This window comes from Oryctolagus cuniculus, chromosome 3 (genome assembly GCF_051225735.1).
Source record: "Oryctolagus cuniculus isolate XC-2025 breed Fujian yellow rabbit chromosome 3, ASM5122573v1, whole genome shotgun sequence".
NCBI lineage: Eukaryota > Metazoa > Chordata > Mammalia > Lagomorpha > Leporidae > Oryctolagus > Oryctolagus cuniculus.
This window is the reverse complement of record NC_142869.1, coordinates 122,556,339-122,574,424: the sequence shown is the minus strand read 5'-3', so window position 1 is coordinate 122,574,424 and position 18,086 is coordinate 122,556,339. Positions and strand designations below refer to the sequence as shown.

At 40.7% G+C, this 18,086-nt stretch overlaps 1 long non-coding RNA gene across 3 annotated transcripts in view; it reads right to left on the bottom strand.

The window, feature by feature from the left end:
• Positions 1–7,879: 7,879 nt before the first annotated feature.
• Positions 7,880–18,086, bottom strand: part of LOC149127489 (uncharacterized) — a 39,674-nt gene continuing 29,467 nt past the window's right edge. For 2 of the 3 annotated variants that reach the window (XR_016230901.1, XR_016230899.1), the window contains one exon: positions 7,880–8,148. This is a non-coding gene — a long non-coding RNA (uncharacterized LOC149127489). Of the gene's footprint in view, positions 8,149–14,157; positions 14,214–18,086 lie in introns of all 3 variants that reach the window. The other variant, XR_016230900.1, reaches the window with a different exon arrangement.

Genomic DNA, 18,086 nt, shown 5'->3' with positions numbered 1-18,086 from the left:
TAAGTATTGATTGTGTATCTTTTTTTCTGAGTCCCATTTTAAATCTAGGCAATTATCAACACATTCAAAGGATGACACTGGGTCCCCAGGAACTCCGGGAGTTCAGGTGGAGGCCCGAGCTGATCAAAGGTGACTTAGAAGCATTATAAAGTTGAAAAGAAAAACAAAGCTGTCCACTGATTATCTGCATGACTAACAGAGAGCTACTCCATGGGGCACTGAAGACCACAGGAGACACTAGGCCCTATCACTCAAACCAAGATTCCAGGTCTATAGCTAAGGGGACAATGCTTTTTTCAAAGGTCACAAAAAAGTAGTGTAGGGGAAAAATACACATTTTTCTTGGCAGGTGCCTGTTGCAAGGTCATGGGTCATGGTGAAGCACTGCATTGACATCTGCACATCCTGGATGGAAGCTGTGACTTTTGAACAGTGAGAAACTAAATGAGTCTCTGTCCCTGGGAAAAATAGTATAGGTAACTAGGAGGAGGCACAAGGCTCAGAGGATGCCTAGAGAAGACGTAATGCTCTCTGTGCAAGCAATAGCACAGGTGGAATGTAAGCACTTTGTGCCCTGTTTAGCTTGAATGTCCCTGGCTTTCTCTCACCACTTCCCCTCCTGGACACCCTTCTCTTGTTGGGCGTGGTCTTCTTCCTGCCTCTTCCACTTGTCCCTTTCAATGCCTTCTTCCCCATCTGTCTCCTTCCCGTCACTTGTCCTGGGCAAGTCCCTACTCACCCTTCCCCTGGATCATCGTACCCCAGCCTACAATGCCACTACCCTGTCACTCAGTGATTCTTCCCTTCATGGGGTCTTTTGAACATCAACGAAGACTGTGAATCCGATACTCAAAGACAAAGGCATGTGCCCCCACACACTCACAAAGTTTTGCACTCACTTTTGGGCAGGCACTGGCTCTGGTTTGAGAATCTCTCACTCACTTATCTGCTAGCTACTCCCAGCTCCCTGAAACTGAGCCCCAACAAAGTGCCTGGGATGAGGATGCTGGATTCCTTCCGATCCCAGTCTTTCTCACAGTTTCCCAGCCTCCTCTTAGCTTCTAATTTCCTGGCCCTGCTTCTATGATTGCAAATCTGCCTCTGACTAGAACCAGCTCACTGAGTTGAGGGTATGGTGTACTTGGCTCTACAGGGTCCCTAATCTCCACACTTGATCTTAGCCAAAGGGCAGAGAAGCTGAATGGTCCCTAATCTCAAGACTCATGAGGTCATCTATCTCCCTTCTAGATCAGATTTCCATATCTGGTCTTGTCTTGAGGGGTTTCTTTCCCAGGAACCCCAGTCCGTGAGCAAAAAGTAACTACCACCTGTACGTTGTTAGACTGAATGAGTTCCATATTAGAATGCTGGTCCACATCTTGGCTACTCCTCTTTCAATCCAGCTCCCTGCTACTGTGCCTGTGAGGCAGCGGATGATGACTCAAATATTTGAATCCCTGCCACCGACACGGGAGACTCCCATGGAGCTCCTGTTTCCTGGTTTTAGTCTGGTCCAGCCTGGCCTGCTGGGGACATTTGGGGAGTGAATTGTGGAATGGAAGGTCTCTTTCTGTCCTCTCTGTCACTCTGCCTTTCAAATAAATAAATAAGTTGTTTTAAAAAAAAAATTGTCTGCTTAACTCAGCTAAGTGGGTTCTGTTGTCTGCAGCTTAACTATCCTTAAATGTTGGTATCCTTGCCAATCTGGTAAATGAGAAAAAATTGTATGCGTTGTTCACTCATTATTTTAATTCAATTTTCTCTTAACCTGAGTGAATGAATGTTTTCTTTATTTTCTACAGATAATCTGTTCTTTTTTAAGAAATTTTTTTTTCCATCCCGATAGTCATACGTATTATATTGTTCTTTCTTCTGTGGGCAATATACTTTTCCATTTCACATTTAGGCCATTAATACAACTGCATTCCCCAATTGTGTATAGTTTAAGATAGATAGTTTTCCTCATGTCATCTACTTATTGATTTATGTGCATCTCTCATCAAGTATCATAGACATGGATTTTTTTCCTGACCATTTCCACTCTGCTCCATTGTTCTCTTTGCCAGAAGCATTTGCTTTTATTATTACAGCCTACAAAAAGTTTGTGGAAAATGTGTGTTATGAAAAAACTGTGGGGGCCAGCGCTGTGGCGTAGTGGGTAAAGCCGCCGCTTGCAGTGCCGGCCTCCCATGTGGGCGCCGGTTCTAGTCCTGGCTGCTCCACTTCCAATCCAGCTCTCTGCTGTGGCCTGGGAAGGCAGTAGATGATGGCCCAAGTCCTTGGGACCCTGCACCCATCTGGGAGATGCAGAAGAAGCTCCTGGCTCCTGGCTTCAGATCAGTGCAGTTACAGCCATTGTGGCCAATTGGGAAGTGAACCAGAGGATGGAAGAACACTCTCTGCCTCTCCTTCTCTCTGTGTGTAACTCTGACTTTCAAATAAATAAATAAATCTTTTTTTAAAAAAAAAGAACAAATATTTCAAATTTTTTGCACCAAACTAAACTTAAGTATTTTTGGAATATTCATTCATCCTTTAAAATAATTTTTATTTATATAAGGAGAACAAATTTCATGTATGTCATATATACAGATTTGCTTATCTATTAATTGCATTTATCCACAAATGTTTTTTAAGATTTATTTTATTTATTTGAAAGACAGAGTTACAGAGAGAGGTACAGACAGAGAGAGAGGTCTTCCATCCGCTATTTCACTATGCTAGCCCCCACAAAGGTTTTTAAGTACTCTCCTACAGTAGCATAATATTTCCTCCTACAGAGTAGGGAAAAAATCACCCGGTCTTGCTCTTCTTTGCCCATTTCACCTTAATTATTTATACACATTTATTATTCCCTATAAATGTAAGAATAATTCTGTTGAAATCCTCAAATATCAAGCTAGAGTTTGCACTGGAAATGTATTGAAATCGCAGATTAATAAAGAGAGTGTTGACATGTTTATGAAGCTAATTTATTCAATCACAAGCATTTACTCAGAATTTTTATGTTCTTTAATTAAGCTTTGCAATTTTCTCTATTGATATGTTGTGTAACCTCTGTCGATTCCTAGGTACTTTATAGTCTCTTTAACTATTGTGAATATGCTGTTTTCTATTGTGTCTGTGGATGGTTATTGATGCTGTGGATAAATACCATTGATTTTTGTAAATGGACTTTGTATCTAGCAACCCCAACGGCTTTTCCTGTTACATTTATTTATTTTTTCTGTTGATTCTGTTGTGTTCTGTGCATAGAAAATCATCTATAAATAGAATTGTATCCAGTGCTGCTAACTTCTGTTCATTTTTTTCAGAACCATTAATACTCTGCAAAATTTAGTAGCAAGAGAGGTGGTCCTTAATTTCTTCTTAATTCTAAAAGCATCCAAAGATTCTACATTAAGCATGATGTTTGCTACAGGGTTTGGTTTGTAAAATCCATCAGGTTAAGGAAGTTCCTTTTGAGTCCTACTTTACCAAAATGCTTTTCATTGTGAAATGGTTGTTGAGCCCTCAGAATGGCTAAATTGAAAAAGACTGACAGATAAGTCAAGTGTTGACAGGTTGTGGAACAGTGACCACTGCACTGCGAATCAGCAACTCCAGGGCACAACACTGTCAGTTCCTGTCTGAGTCCACCAGGGCTGTTACAACAAAATGCCCAGACCTGGGCAGCTTCAGCAGCATACCTCAGAACACACACTGGGCCCGGCAGTTAAGTCACCCACCTCCCATACCAAAGTCTCTGGATTCCATTCTCAGTTGTGGCTTCCAGCAGTACAGACCTTGGGGGACAGAGATGGTTCAAGTGGTTGATTCCCCGCCACCACATGGGAGAACTGAATTGCATCCCCAGTTCCTGGCTTCAGCCTGACCCAGCCCCAGCTGTTGCAAGCATTTGTGGAGTGAACCAGTGGATAGCAGTGTTTTCTCTCCCTCCCCCTGCCTCTCTCTCTCCCCTCCCCCCATCTCAGATTATCAAGTAAATAAGTAGGTAAATTTTTGAAACTGTTTTAAAATCTCTCTTACAGTTCTAGGGTTTGGAAGGCTGAGATCATGGTGCCAGTAGATTCACCAGTGAGATCCTGCATCCTGGTTCATAGACAGTGGTCTCTTTGCTGTCTCCTTGCATAGAAACAAGCTCTCTCAGCATCCTTACAAGGGCACAAATCACATCGCTGGGGGCCCCACTCATGACCTTATCAAATCCTAATTTCCTCTCAAAGACCCCAACTCCTAGCACCATCACATTGAGGGAAAGGGTTGCAGCATGTGGCTTTAGGGCACACAAGCCTCAGTCCTTAATAGTCTCCACCCAGAGCCCCTCAATCCCTCTTCTGTGCTCCTCTCCTTAGTTTCACTGTGCCTTTCAGCCCAGTTGCCCACACCAAGAACTCTTTTTCAGAGGATGGGCCTCATGCAACTAGGACCACTTTGGCCAACATGGGCAGAGAGCCAGAAATGACAGTCTATTCACCCACTGAGCAACCCTCAGCCAATGGCTGGTAGATACAGAAACACAAAAGCCCAGCCACCTTGACTCAGACTGGAGCAACTCTGAGATGTAGTTCATGTTCCCAGGTTCTCTTGTGAAAGAAACAGGATCTGCCTTCAACCCCACCCTTCCTCAGCATCCGCCTCTTGTCTGCTGCCTTCCCCACTCCCATCTCTGAGTGCACATCTTTCATAAATCACATGGACATGAACATCTGTCTTGAGCTCTACATTTTTTAAAGATTTATTTATTTATTTAATGAAAGTCAGAGTTACACAGAGAGAGAGAGAGAGAGAGAGAGACGTCTTTCATCCTCTGGTTCACTCCCCAATTGGCCACAATGGCTGGAGCTGTGCCTATCTGAAGCCAGGAGCCAGGAGCTTCTTCCAGGTCTCCCATATGGGTGCAGGGGACCAAGGACTTGGGCCATCTTCTACTGCTTTCCCAGGCCATAGCGGAGAGCTGGATCAGAAGTGGAGCAGCCAGGTCTCGAATTGGCACCCATATGGGATGCCAGCACTTCAGTCCAGGGAGTTAACCCTCTGCACCACAGCGCCAGCCCCTTGAGCTCTACTTTTGATCTAAGACAGTCATGTTTTGAAAGTGGCAATATCTATAAATGTTGAATATATACATCACCTATGGTGACAATTCCATTGCCAGGCACATACAGAAGTCATACGTAAGTTTACCCAACAAATGTACAAAAATATTCATAACAGCTTTATCAAACCAAAAGCAAGCCATCTGTGCATCAAATTCCATGAATGGATAAATATTCACACAATGGAACACTCTACAGCAATAAGAATGAACACCCTACAGCTCCACCCAACCATAAAGATGGTTGAGGACTTTCACGGCAACACAGGGATGTTGCCAGGCACAAAGGAAGATATAACCTTCCCTCCACTTACATAAAACTCATCTATGAACATAGCTTTATTTTTTTCACAATTCTCAGTTGTTTCAGTATAATTTATTTATTTTTTTAGAGATTTATTTATTTATTTGACAGTCAGAGTTACACAGAGAGAGGAGGAGAGGCAGAGAGAGAGAGAGTGAGGTCTTCCATCTGCTGGTTCACTCCCCAGATGGCTGCAATGGCCAGAGCTGCGCTGATCCGAAGCCAGGAAGCAGGACATTCTACCGGGTCTCCCACGTGGGTGCAGGGGCCCCAGGATTTGGGCCATCTTCTACTGCTATCCCAGGCCATAGCAGGGAGCTGGATAGGAAATGGAGCAGCTGGGTTTCGAACTGGCGCTCATATGGGATGCCGGCACTGCAGGCGGCAGCTTTACCTGCTATGCAACAGCTCCGGCCCCTCAATATGATTTATTGAATAAAGGGCCTGTGCTTTGCTGATTTGATTCTGGGACAGTGGTTGCCCTCAGCATGGGTTAAGACTAGTGATTGTGATATTAAGGGTGTGGATGCTGTTTACTTGAATGCTTCCAGGTTAAGAAAAATGAGCTATACATTTAATGATTTGAATACTTTCTCCAAGTACATTATTCATCAATATTTTGTTTAAAAAGATTTGTTTCTTTGAAACGCCAAGTTGCAGAGGGAGATGAAGACACACATACATACACACACACACACAGAAGGAGAGAGAGAGGAGAGAGAGAGAATTTTCCTTTCACTGGTTCACTCCCCCAAAATGATCACAACAGCTGGGGCCAAGCCAAAGCCAAGAGCCTAGAACTCTGTCTGGATCTCCTATGTGGGTACAGAGGCACAAGCACTTGGGTCATTTTCTGCTGCTTTCCTAGGCCATCAGCATGCCACTATATCAGAAGTGGAGCAGCCAGTACTTGAAGGAATGCTCCAATGGGATGCTGGCATTGTAGATGTGAGTTTAACCCACTGCACCATAATGCTGGCCCCCATCAATAAAATGATGAAATATAAAGTACTGAACTTAATCAAAATGTCCTCTGCAACTATTGATACAATTGCACTGAGAATTTTTGTTTGTTGTTTGTTTTTAGGGTTGGGCCATCCTTACACTTCCTTCGTGTTGAATGAGCTCACCAATGCTTGATGGAATCTTGTAGAAGACAGAAAGAGTGTACAGCTTTCTGGTTCTGTTCTGTTTTATGGTTTGGGAATTTTGGTCAAATTAGGATCTGGGCAACTTGATACCATTTTCTACTATCTGGAATAACTGGCATAAAAAAGGAAATATGTCTTCACTGGTCATTTAGTAGAACTCACAAATTCTCTGATTTGGGGCCTTTTTCAATTGTACGGAGGATGTAATCATTTTTCTCATTATTTTGTACATATTGTATAATTATAGTGTTATATTTCACCTTCCTTCAACTATACCATTTGATAGTTTTTAAAAACATGTTCATTTTGTCAGGGTATTCTAATTTATTAGCACCATTTTTTTTCTCATAATTTCATGATTTTACTTTTCTTCTATTTAAAACTCTTACCCACCTGGGATTTATTGCGGCAAAGCTAGATCATAATTCTAGTTTTATTTTTTTCCACATAGCTACCCAGTTGTCCCACATCACTTATTGAATAAAACATCTTTTCCTGGGGGAAGCTGATTGATGTTGAAGGGGAACCGTGAGTGGCAGTTCCGTTGTTCACTCTAACATCAATGGAGTGAGAGGCACTGAAACAGACAGAAGATGTGAGGCCACTTTGCCACTTCCTCCACTGAGAAGATAGAACAAAAGAAGAAACCAACACCCAGATAAACATGCCCAGACAGGCCCCCTAACAGGGCTGCCTCCTGATGCAAGGGACCCACTGGGGACAGAGTCACGTGGAATCAACCACACTGCAGGGAGCTCAGCGGGGCCATACATTGTGATACTCAGGACGTGAGGCTTTTAGAACAACAGAGCTGGTATCCCTCTGTTTTCTTTCTCTGAATTTTATTCTTCAATGTCGTAAGGAGTGAGCAGGTGATTTTTTCCCAATGTCAGAAAGTGCCTGTGACTTATTTTCAGGAGGTCAGGCTTGCAACTCTGCTAAGAAAAATCCCCAAAGCTCTAGGTGGAAGGGTACTTGCCTTCAGCAGCAATAGAAAAATAATAAGCCTTAGTTTGGGGAAATAGGGGTATCTCAGCCAGTGTAACTCATACAACAAGACTTTGAAGAACCCCACCCCAAAGGTGTGCAAGCCAAAGAGTGACAACATTTCCTTGAAGTTGTCTGTCAGGCTAAGACATATGAAATGGATAGCTTCAGCCAACACAAGAATCTATCTAGAACCAGCTAAGATGCAACCAGGACAACTGAGCATGTGCAAACATCCAAGATTACCCTCTCCATTTTAATGCTAAGACCCCTGCCCCAGGAGAAGCTTAAGTCTTATTACTATCTGATGTATGTGTAAGCGTTTTTCCACACTGCAAGAGCCTCTGCCCTCAACTGCATTGAATGACAAGTTCTACTTCCCCTCTCCCATGTTCATTTGCCCTAAGGTAAAAGATATCTTCATTCTGTGAGCAACAGCTTTGGGAATGATTCCTTGTGGTTTCCTTATTTGCTGCAAATAAATTACTGCTCCTGGTGGAGGTTCTGTTTATCCTCACTAAGAAGTGAACACACAACTTGAGTGGGTAACATCAGGAACCTTGGCTGTGCTTTCCACAGGCTTGGGCAGGGTGGGATATATGCAAGAACTGCAGGAAAAAAAAAGAAAGAAAGAAAACCTCAAGGAAATGCATTTAGAAGTTTTTTTCATTGTACACATTTTCCATGAACTTTTTGAAGTCCATCATATGGTGGAAATTACACAACAAAAATATGAATCATGAATGCCTGGATATTTTTTTTTTTGGAAATTTTTTTTTTTTGAGAGGGAAGAGACTTTTCACTTTAAAGGGTTACCCCTTACCTACATGTGTATCTAACAAGATTTTTTTTTTTTTTTTTTTTTTTTGGACAGGCAGAGTGGACAGTGAGAGAGACAGAGAGAAAGCTCTTCCTTTTGCTGTTGGTTCACCCTCCAATGGCCGCCGTGGCCAGCGCGCTGCGGCCAGCGCACCGCGCTGATCCGATGGCAGGAGCCAGGTACTTATCCTGGTCTCCCATGGGGTGCAGGGCCCAAGCACTTGGGCCATCCTCCACTGCCCTCCCTGGCCACAGCAGAGAGCTGGCCTGGAAGAGGGGCAACTGGGACAGAATCCGGCGCCCAACCAGGACTAGAACCGGTGTGCCAGCACCGCAAGGCGGAGGATTAGCCTAGTGAGCCGCGGCACCAGGTCTAATAAGATTTACTTAGGAATGTACCCCCTTCAATGTTCATCAGGAGGACTCTATTGGTAATTTTCCATCTACAGATCCTACCCTGTTTCTTGACTGTAAGTCCCAACTTGTCCTTGTTAGAGTCTGTGTTGACTCCAATCTCTCTGCACTACTGTGTGATCCCATTGCAGGGATCCCTATAATTACCATCATGAAACCCCTGAATAAAATTGTCTTACCACAATTAACAAGTGCCATTTCCGTTAACATTTTTTTCTTTATCAACCAATGTCATACATATGACTTGCAAATATTTTCTCCCATTTTGTAGCTTGTTATCTTGCCTTCTTAAACATATCCTTTGATGCCCAAAAGTTTTTAATTTTGGAATTGTATCTAAGAACTCCTTGCCCATTACAAGATCATAAAGATTTACTCCTAGTTTACATTCCCACATCATTGCCAGATTTGTTTTTCTTGAATTTTTGGGTGATAGCCATTTTAACAGGGGTGAGGTGAAACCTCACTATGGTTTTTATTTGTGTTTCTCTAATAGCTAGTAGTCCAAAGGATCTTTTCCTTGTTTTTATTGTCCATTTGAATTTCATCCTTTGAAAAATGCCTGTTCATGTCCTTGTTGATTTTCTTGAGCTCTTTAGAGATTCTGGATATTAACCCTTTATCTGTTACAGTTTGCAAATATTTTCTCCCATTCTGTCAATTGCCTCCTCACTCTGTTGAGTATATCCTTTGCAGTACAGAAACTTCTTAGCCTGATGTAATCCCATTTGTCTGTTTTTTTATTTACTGCCTGTGCTTCTAGGATCTTATCCTAGAAGTCTGTGCTTTTGACAATATCTTACCACATTTCTCTGTGTTTTCCTCTAGTAATTTGACAGTTTCACGTCTTAAGTTTAGATCCTTTATCTATGAGTTGATTTCTGTGCAAGGTGTAAGTTAAGGTGTCTTGTCTCATACTTCCACATGCACAGATCTAATTTTTCCAGGAACATTTGTTGAGGATGCTGTCCTTTCTCCAGAGAGTGATGTTAACTCATTTGCCAAAAGTTAGTTTGTTGTAGCTATGTGGATCAATTTCTGCGTTTCTATTCTGTTCCATTGGTCTACATGTCTATTTTTATGCAAGCACCAGACTATTTTAATTAATACTGCCCTATAATATATCCTGAAATCTGGAATTGTGCTGTCTCCAGCTTTGTTTTTATTGTTTAAGATTGTTTGTAGATATTCAGGGTCTCTTGTCTTTCCATATGAATCATAGGGTTGTTTTTTTCTAGGTCTGAGGAGAATTTCTTTGGTCTTTTAATTGGGATTACATTGAATGTGTAAATTGTGTTGGGCAGTATGGACATTTTGGTGATATTAATTAATTCTTCCAATCCATAAATGTGGAAGACTTTTCTGATTTTTTTATCTCTTCTTTTATTTCTTTACTAATGTTTTGTAATTTTCATTGTAGAGATCTTTTGCATCTTTGATTAAATTTATCCCAAAGTATTAAATTTTTGTAGTTATTTTGAATGGGACTCATTTTACAAGTTCCTTCTTATTTATGGCATTGTCTGTATAAACAATTATGGAACACCATGTGGAGGATCCTCAGAAATCTGAAAATTGAACTACCATGTGAACCAGCCATCCGACTCCCACCCAAAGGAAATGAAATCAGCATGAAAGAGTTATCTGTATCTCCCATGTTTCTAACAGCTCAACTCAGAATAGTTAAAATATGGAGTCAACCCATATGTCCATCAACTAATGACTGTATAAAGAAAATATTATATATATATATATATAAAAAATGGAGTACTACTCAGCTATATAAGAGAATTAAATCCTGTATTTTGCAACAAAATGGACACAATTGGAGACCATCATGCTGTGAAATAAGCCAATCCCAAAAGACAAATATATGTTTTCTCTGAAACATGGTAGCTAATATATACAGTATAACAAGCATAATGTATCTGAGTGAAATTGACATACTGAGATTTGAATATTGTTTGTGGCCCTTTCCTATGCTCCTGAGGAGCAGCAGTCTTTCCACTTTCTACTTGCTGAATCCTTTATGTAGTGAAGGATAAAGTTTGTGATTATAAAGTAAATTGAAAACAGCTTATCTAAAAATTAAAAGAAAAATAATAAAGAGAGAGGGAGGGTGGGGAATATTGCTAGATTCTTAAAACTGTGTATACAAAAAATACTTTAAATATGTTATTTTTACATAAATAAGTTGATTTATATAAAATATATACTCCTATGTTTTCTCTTAAGGGCATCTTATTTCAATTTTGGTCATCAATCCATTTGTAGTTAAATTTTCTGAATAGTGTGAGGTAATCCAATTTCATTCTTTTTTACATTGAAATCCAGTTATCCCAACACCATTTGTTGAAAAAACTATTCTTTTCCCATTTAAGGGATTTGCCACTCTTGCCAAAACTCAACTGCACAGGCTATGACTTTTTGGATAAGACTCCAAAAGCACAGCCAACAAAAGCAAAAATAGACAAACAGGATTACATCAACCTAAGAAGATTCTGCAAAGCAGAGGAAACAATCAACAGAGTGAAAAGACAACCAACAAAATGGGAACAAATATTTGCAAATTATGCATCTGACAATGATTAATAACCAGAATACATAAGGAACTCAAAAACCCCAAAAGCAAAATAACAACCAATCCAATTTCAAAAATGGGCAAAGGATATGAATAGACATTTCCCAGAAAAAAAAATACAAATGGCCTGTAAATACATGGAAAAAATGCAGAATAGAATACCACTAGCCTTCAGGGAAATGCAAATCAAAAACACAATGAGGTATAATCTCATGCCTATTAAGATGGGTATTATCAAAAATACAAAAAGTAACAAATTTTGAAGAGGATGTGAAGAAAAGGGAACTCATTTTTAAAATTTTTAAATTTCATGCATTTCATATATACAGATTTAGGAATATAGTGATGCTTCCCACCCTACCCTCACTCTGGCCCACACTTTAACCCTTCTTCCTCCTCTATTTCCTATTTGCACACTTAAATTTTATAAAGATCTATTTTCAGTTTACTTAATCATCATAGAATTAACCCTACACTAAGTAAAAGAATTCAACAGATAGTATAAAGAAAAAAAAAAAAAAAAACACTGTTCCTCAATGGAAGAGATAAGGACTATAAACAATCAATGAATCTCAAAATGTCCATGTCACTCCAATACATTACATTTTAGATACTCTATTAGTTACCTTAGATAAGGGAAAACATGATATCTATCTTTTTGAGACTGGCTTATTTCAGTAAGTATAATGGTTTCCAGTTTTGTCCAACTTATTGCAAAAGATAGGATTTCATTTTTTCTTTACAGCCAGGTAATACTCCATAGTGTATATATACTACAATTTCTTTTCTTAAAGATTTATTTATTTATTTGAAAGGCATAATTAGAGAGAGACAGAGGAAGAAAGAGAGAGAGAAATGTTCCATATGCTAGTTAACTCCCCAGGTGGCTTCAAGAGCCACAGCTGGGCTGATCTGAAGCCAGGAGCCATGAGTTTCTTATGGGTCTCCCATGCAGGTACAGGGGCCTAAGGACTTGGACCATCTTCTGCTGCTTTCCCAGGACATAGCAGAGAGCTGGATCGGAAGTGGAGCAGCCAGGACACAAACTGGCATGCATATGGAATGCCGGCAGTGTAGGCAGCAGCTTTACCCACTATAATTTCTTTACCAGTCAACAGTTGATGGGCATCTGGGTTAATTCCGTATCTTAGCTATTGTGAATTGTGCTGCAATGAACATAGGAGATTTGTTTTGATTTGGGTAAATTCCCAGGAGTGGGATGACTGGGTCAGATGGTAGGTCTATATTCAGATTTCTGAGGTATCTCCATACAGCCTCCTACAGTGGCTGCACCAGTTTACATTCCCACAATAGTAGATTATGGTAACTTTTTACCCACATTTACCAGAATTTTTCATTTGTTTTTTTCATTTGTTGATTTCTGTATGAGTGTCATCCTAACTGGAGTGAGGTTTTGATTTGCATTTCCATGATGGCTAGTGATCCTGAGCATTTTTTCAAGTGTCTGTTGGCCATTTTAATTTCCTGTTTGTTTGTTTTTTTTTTTTTTTTTTTTTTTTTGACAGGCAGAGTGGACAGTGAGAGAGAGAGAGAGAGAGAGAGAGAGAGAAAGGTCTTCCTTATGCCGTTGGTTCACCCTCCAATGGCCGCCGCAGCCAGTGAGCTGCGGCTGGCGCACTGCGCTGATCCGATGGCAGGAGCCAGGAGTCAGGTGCTTTTCCTGGTCTCCCATGGGGTGCAGGGCCCAAGCACCTGGGCCATCCTCCACTGCCCTCCCTGGCCACAGCAGAGAGCTGGCCTGGAAGAGGGGCAACCGGGACTAGAACCCGGTGTGCCGGCGCCGCTAGGCGGAGGATTAGCCTAGTGAGCCGCGGCGCCGGCCGATTTCCTGTCTTGAAAAAATGCCTGTTCATGTCCTTAGCCTATTTCTTAGTGGATCATAATTTTTTGTTGTTGAATTTTTTGAGCTCTTTATAGATTCTAGATGTTAACCATTTATCAGTTGCATAGTTTACAAATATTTCCTCCCATTCTGTTGGTTGCCTCCTCACTTTGCTGAGTGTATCTTTTGCAGTGCAGAAGCTCCTCAGCTTGATATAACCCCACTTAATTTTGGCTTTGATTGCCTGTGCTTTTGGGGTCTTTTCCAAGAAGTCTTTGCCTATGCCGACATCTTGCAGAGTTTCCCCAATGTTCTCTAATAAATTTATGGTATTGGGTCATAGATTTAAGTCTTTGATCCATTTTGATGGATTTTTGTGTAAGGTGTAAGGTAGTGGTCAGTTTCATACTTCTGCACACAGAGATCCAGTTTTCTCAGCACCATTTGTTGGAGAGACTGCTCTTGCTCCAGGGATTAATTTAGCTCCTTTGTCAAAGAAAAGTTGTTTATAGATGCTTGGATTGATTTTTAAAGCTTCTATTCTGGGGCCAGCACCATGGCTCACTTGGTTAATCCTCCACCTACAGCGCTGGCATCCCATATGGGTGCCGGGTTCTCGTCCCGGTTGCTTCTCTTTCAGTCCAGCTCTCTGCTATGGCCCAGGAAGGCAGTGGAGGATGGCCCAGGTGCTTGTGCCCCTGCACCTGCATGGGAGACCAGGAGACCTGGCTCCTGGCTTCAGATCGGCACAGCATGCTGGCTGTGGCAGCCATTTGGGGAGAGAACCAACAGAAGGAAGACCTTTCTCTCTCTCTCTCTCTCCCTCTCTCTCTCTCACTGTCTAACTCTGCCTGTCAAATAAAAAAAAAAGAGTTTCTATTCTATTTCATTAGTCTATAAACCTGTTTTTGTGCCAGTACCAGGTTGTTTTGATTATAACTGCCAAAAGGGAACTCTTACACAATGCTGGTAGGATGTACATTAAGACAGCCATCATTGAGAACCATCTGGAAGTTCTGCAAAAGAACAGAAATAGATCTACCGTATGATCCAGACATCCACCTTCTGTGTATAAATCTCAAAGAAATGAAGCCAGCACATAAAAAAATACCTCATGTTCACTGCAGCACTATAGAAACAGTCAAGATATGAAATCAATCTAAGGCAATAAGGAACAAGTATATATACACAATGGAGTACTACTATGCCATAAAAATGAAATCCTAAACTTTGCAGCAAAATAGATGGAACTGGCAATCACAGCATTAAGTGAAATAAGCCAGACACAGAAAGACACATACCACATGTTCTCTCTCATATGTAGAAGCTTAAAAATTAAATATGATATTATATATGGTATTATATAATATATATTATATATGATACATATGATATATAATATACATATTATATATTATATATTTTATATGATATTATGCATATTATATATGATATATATGATATTATATTAATAGTTAAAGTAGTGATTGCTAGAAACAGTGACAGGGTAGAAAGTTGGACAATGGGTTCTAAAACACATCAGGGTAAATGTAACAGTTTCCAGTATTTTGCAGGTCAGGGTGTGACTATTGTTCACAATTATGTAAAATATCATACTTTTCAATCCAGGCTGTTGATATCTGTCTTTTGACTTGATAGGTCAACCCATGTAAAATTAAAGTAATTTCTCATAATGAAGGACTTACTTCTGCCATTTTCTATGGGTTATCTATGTGTCATGCAATGTCCCCTCATTTCCTCCATTATTGCCATTCTTGAAGCTTGGCTGTTTTTTTTATTGTGAGCTGTTTCATGTCCTTTCACAGTTCCTGTTGTGTAATTTCTCTAGATACTCTTGTCATTTCCATTGGGACTTCAATTAATAACCTAAATTTCTAACAGCCAGATTGAATCAAGATCAACTAACTTTAATGCATATAAAAACTCTCCTCCTATACAACTCCATATTCTTTTGTATGTTTTTGTCACAAATCAACTTTATCTGTAAGTGACAAATAATACAGAGTTATAATCATTTTTATGCATTTATCTTCTAAATCATATAGGAATCGAGAAATGTATTCCCAAGCAAAAATATAGAAACACCAGCTTTTTGATTGGCCTCTGTGTTTACCTGTACAGGAGATCTTTACGTTTTTATATGAATTTCCAATTACTGTCTAGGGTACTTTCATTTCAACCCACAGAAATCCCTTTAGTTTTCTTGTAATGAAGGTCTTATTAAGCTTCTTTTTAAATTTGGGGATATTTTAATTTCTCTCCCATTGGTTAAGGAATGTTTTACTAGCCCTCTCAATTAATGGCTGTTTGTATTGCTTTTCTATCTGTGTTTTAAATATGTCACCCTATTCCCTTTGGTTCCTATGATTTCTGATGAGAAAATGTAGGTTAAGTTTTTTGAGGATCCATTGTAGAAGATGAGTGAGTCACTTCTTTCACTACGCTTTCAAGATTTTCTATAAATTGTTGTTGTTGTTTTAAAAAGATTTATACACTTGAAAGTCAGAGCCAAGGGGAGAGAGAGCCAGAGGCAGCGAGAGAGAGAGGGGGAGAGAGAGAGAGAGAGAGAGAGAGAGAGAGAGAGAGAGAGAGAGAAAGTCTTCCATCTACTGATGCACTCCCCAAAGGGCCACAACAGCCAAGATGGGACCAGGCAGAAGGCAGGAGACAGGAGCTTCTTCCACGTGCATGCAGGGGTACTATGGACTTAGGTCATCTGCTGCTGCTTTCCCAGGCACATTAGCAGGGAGCTAGATCAGAAGTGGAGTAGCTAGGACTCGAACTGGCTCCCATATGGGATGCTGGCACTGCAGGTGGCATCTGTACCCGCTAGGCCACAGTACCAGCCCCCGTCTTTGTCTTTCAACAGTGTGATTAAGTGTTCTATCTTGGTCTTTGGCTTTCAATGACTTCATTAATAATGTCTTTCTGTTTGGTCTCTGAATTTTTCTAACTGCAGTTTGTTGAGCTTCTGAGATATATGGATTCGTATCTTTTCTCAGAAAGTTTTGGGTCATTATCTCTGCATGTGTCATTATTTTGTTCTTTGCCCTTGCCTTTTCCTACTCAGACTCCTATAATACATATATTGATCTGCCTGATTATGTCCCACATTCACCTTAAGCTCTGTTCACTTTTCTTCATTTTTTTCTTTATCTTCAGACCTGGTAATCTAATTGTTTATCTTCAAGTTCACTGACAAGTTCTTCTAACCTGCTGATATTATCTATTAAATATTTCTGGTTTATTTCATTTCAGTTATTGTGTTTTCTACCCAGAATTTCTATTTAGCTATTTTTAATAATTTCATCACTTTACTGATATTCTCATTTTTCATACTGCATTTCTTGATTTCCTTTAGTTTTTTTGTTTTTTTTGTGTGTTTTTTTGTGCTTTTTTTTGTTTTGTTTTTTTGCTATTGAGTCTATTTAAGACAATTGCCTCAAGTTCAATGTCTAGTAAATGCAACTATCTCAAACTGAACCTCTGACAATGCCCCAACACCCTGGACTTGTATGGTGTAAGCAGGCAGTCAGTCAAAGCTGAGGTGAGCCAGAATTCAATGTAACCTAATGTACCTGTCACATCAGGGACCAGGGCACCATGCTCAGACGCCATGCCATTTGCATATGCAATTGAGATACCATTTTCTTTCTTATAAATAAAGAGATAGAAGGTGGAAAGAGCTTGCTTTTCTGCTGTGGATGTATCTTGGATGGACCTCTCCCACTTTCCTACTCTTGGACAGACCTTCCCAATTACAGGCACAGGCACTGTTTTTGTATTTTTCTTCTTCTTTTATTTATGGACAACTCTTTGGCTCACTCATATTGGGTATTTGTGGAGGCAAATGCTCACTTATGTGAATGTGTGTTTACTCCCTAACTGTAAAGTAAATTCTGTTCCTGGAGCTGGCACTGTGGTATAGCAGGTACAGCCACTGCCTGCAGTGTCAGCATTCCATATGGGCTCTGGTTCAAGTCCTGGCTGCTACACCTCTATCCAGCTTGCTGCTATGGCCTGGGAAAAGAGTGGAAAATGGCGCAAGGACTTGCGCCCCTGCACCCACGTGGGAGATCCAGAAGAAGCTCCTGGCTCATGGCTCCTTGCTTCAAACTGATGCAGCTCTGGCCATTATGGCTATTTGGGGAGTGAACCAGCAGATGGAAGACACCCTTCTCTCTCTCTCTCTTTCTCTTATTTCTTTCACTTTCTCTTTCTGCCGTTCTCTAACTCTGCCGTTTAAATATATAAATAAACCATTTTTAAAAAAATTATGTTCTGCCAGTGCCGCGGCTCACTAGGCTAATCCTCCACCTGCAGTGCCGGCACCCCGGAGTTCTAGTCCTGTTGGGGCACTGGATTCTGTCCCGGTTGCTCCTCTTTCAGTCCAGCTCTCCTCTGTGGTCCGGGAAGGCAGTGGAGGACGGCCCAAGTGCTTGGGCCCTGCACCCACATGGGAGACCAGGAGGAAGCACCTGGCTCCTGGCTTCGGATCAGCGCAGCGCGCTGGCCAAAGCAGCCATTTTGGGGGTGAACCAACGGAAAAGGAAGACCTTTCTCTCTGTCTCTCTCTCACTGTCTAACTCTGCCTGTCCAAAAAAAAAAAAGAAATTATATTTCTCTTTGCACATGATATTGATCTCTTCTTAGTATTTGTCTCTGCAGGAGGCAAGTTTAATGGGATTTGGAGTTCCATGGCAAGTTTTTAGCTTTACCCTTAGGGGTAAGTCTGAAGGAGTGTGTGCCGAAGTGTACATCTCCTCTCTCTCTTATTCCCACTCTTATTTTTAACAGGGATCAATTTTCAATTGGATTTAAACACCTAAGAATAATTCTAAAGTGTTAAGTAAAGAGTTTAACCAATG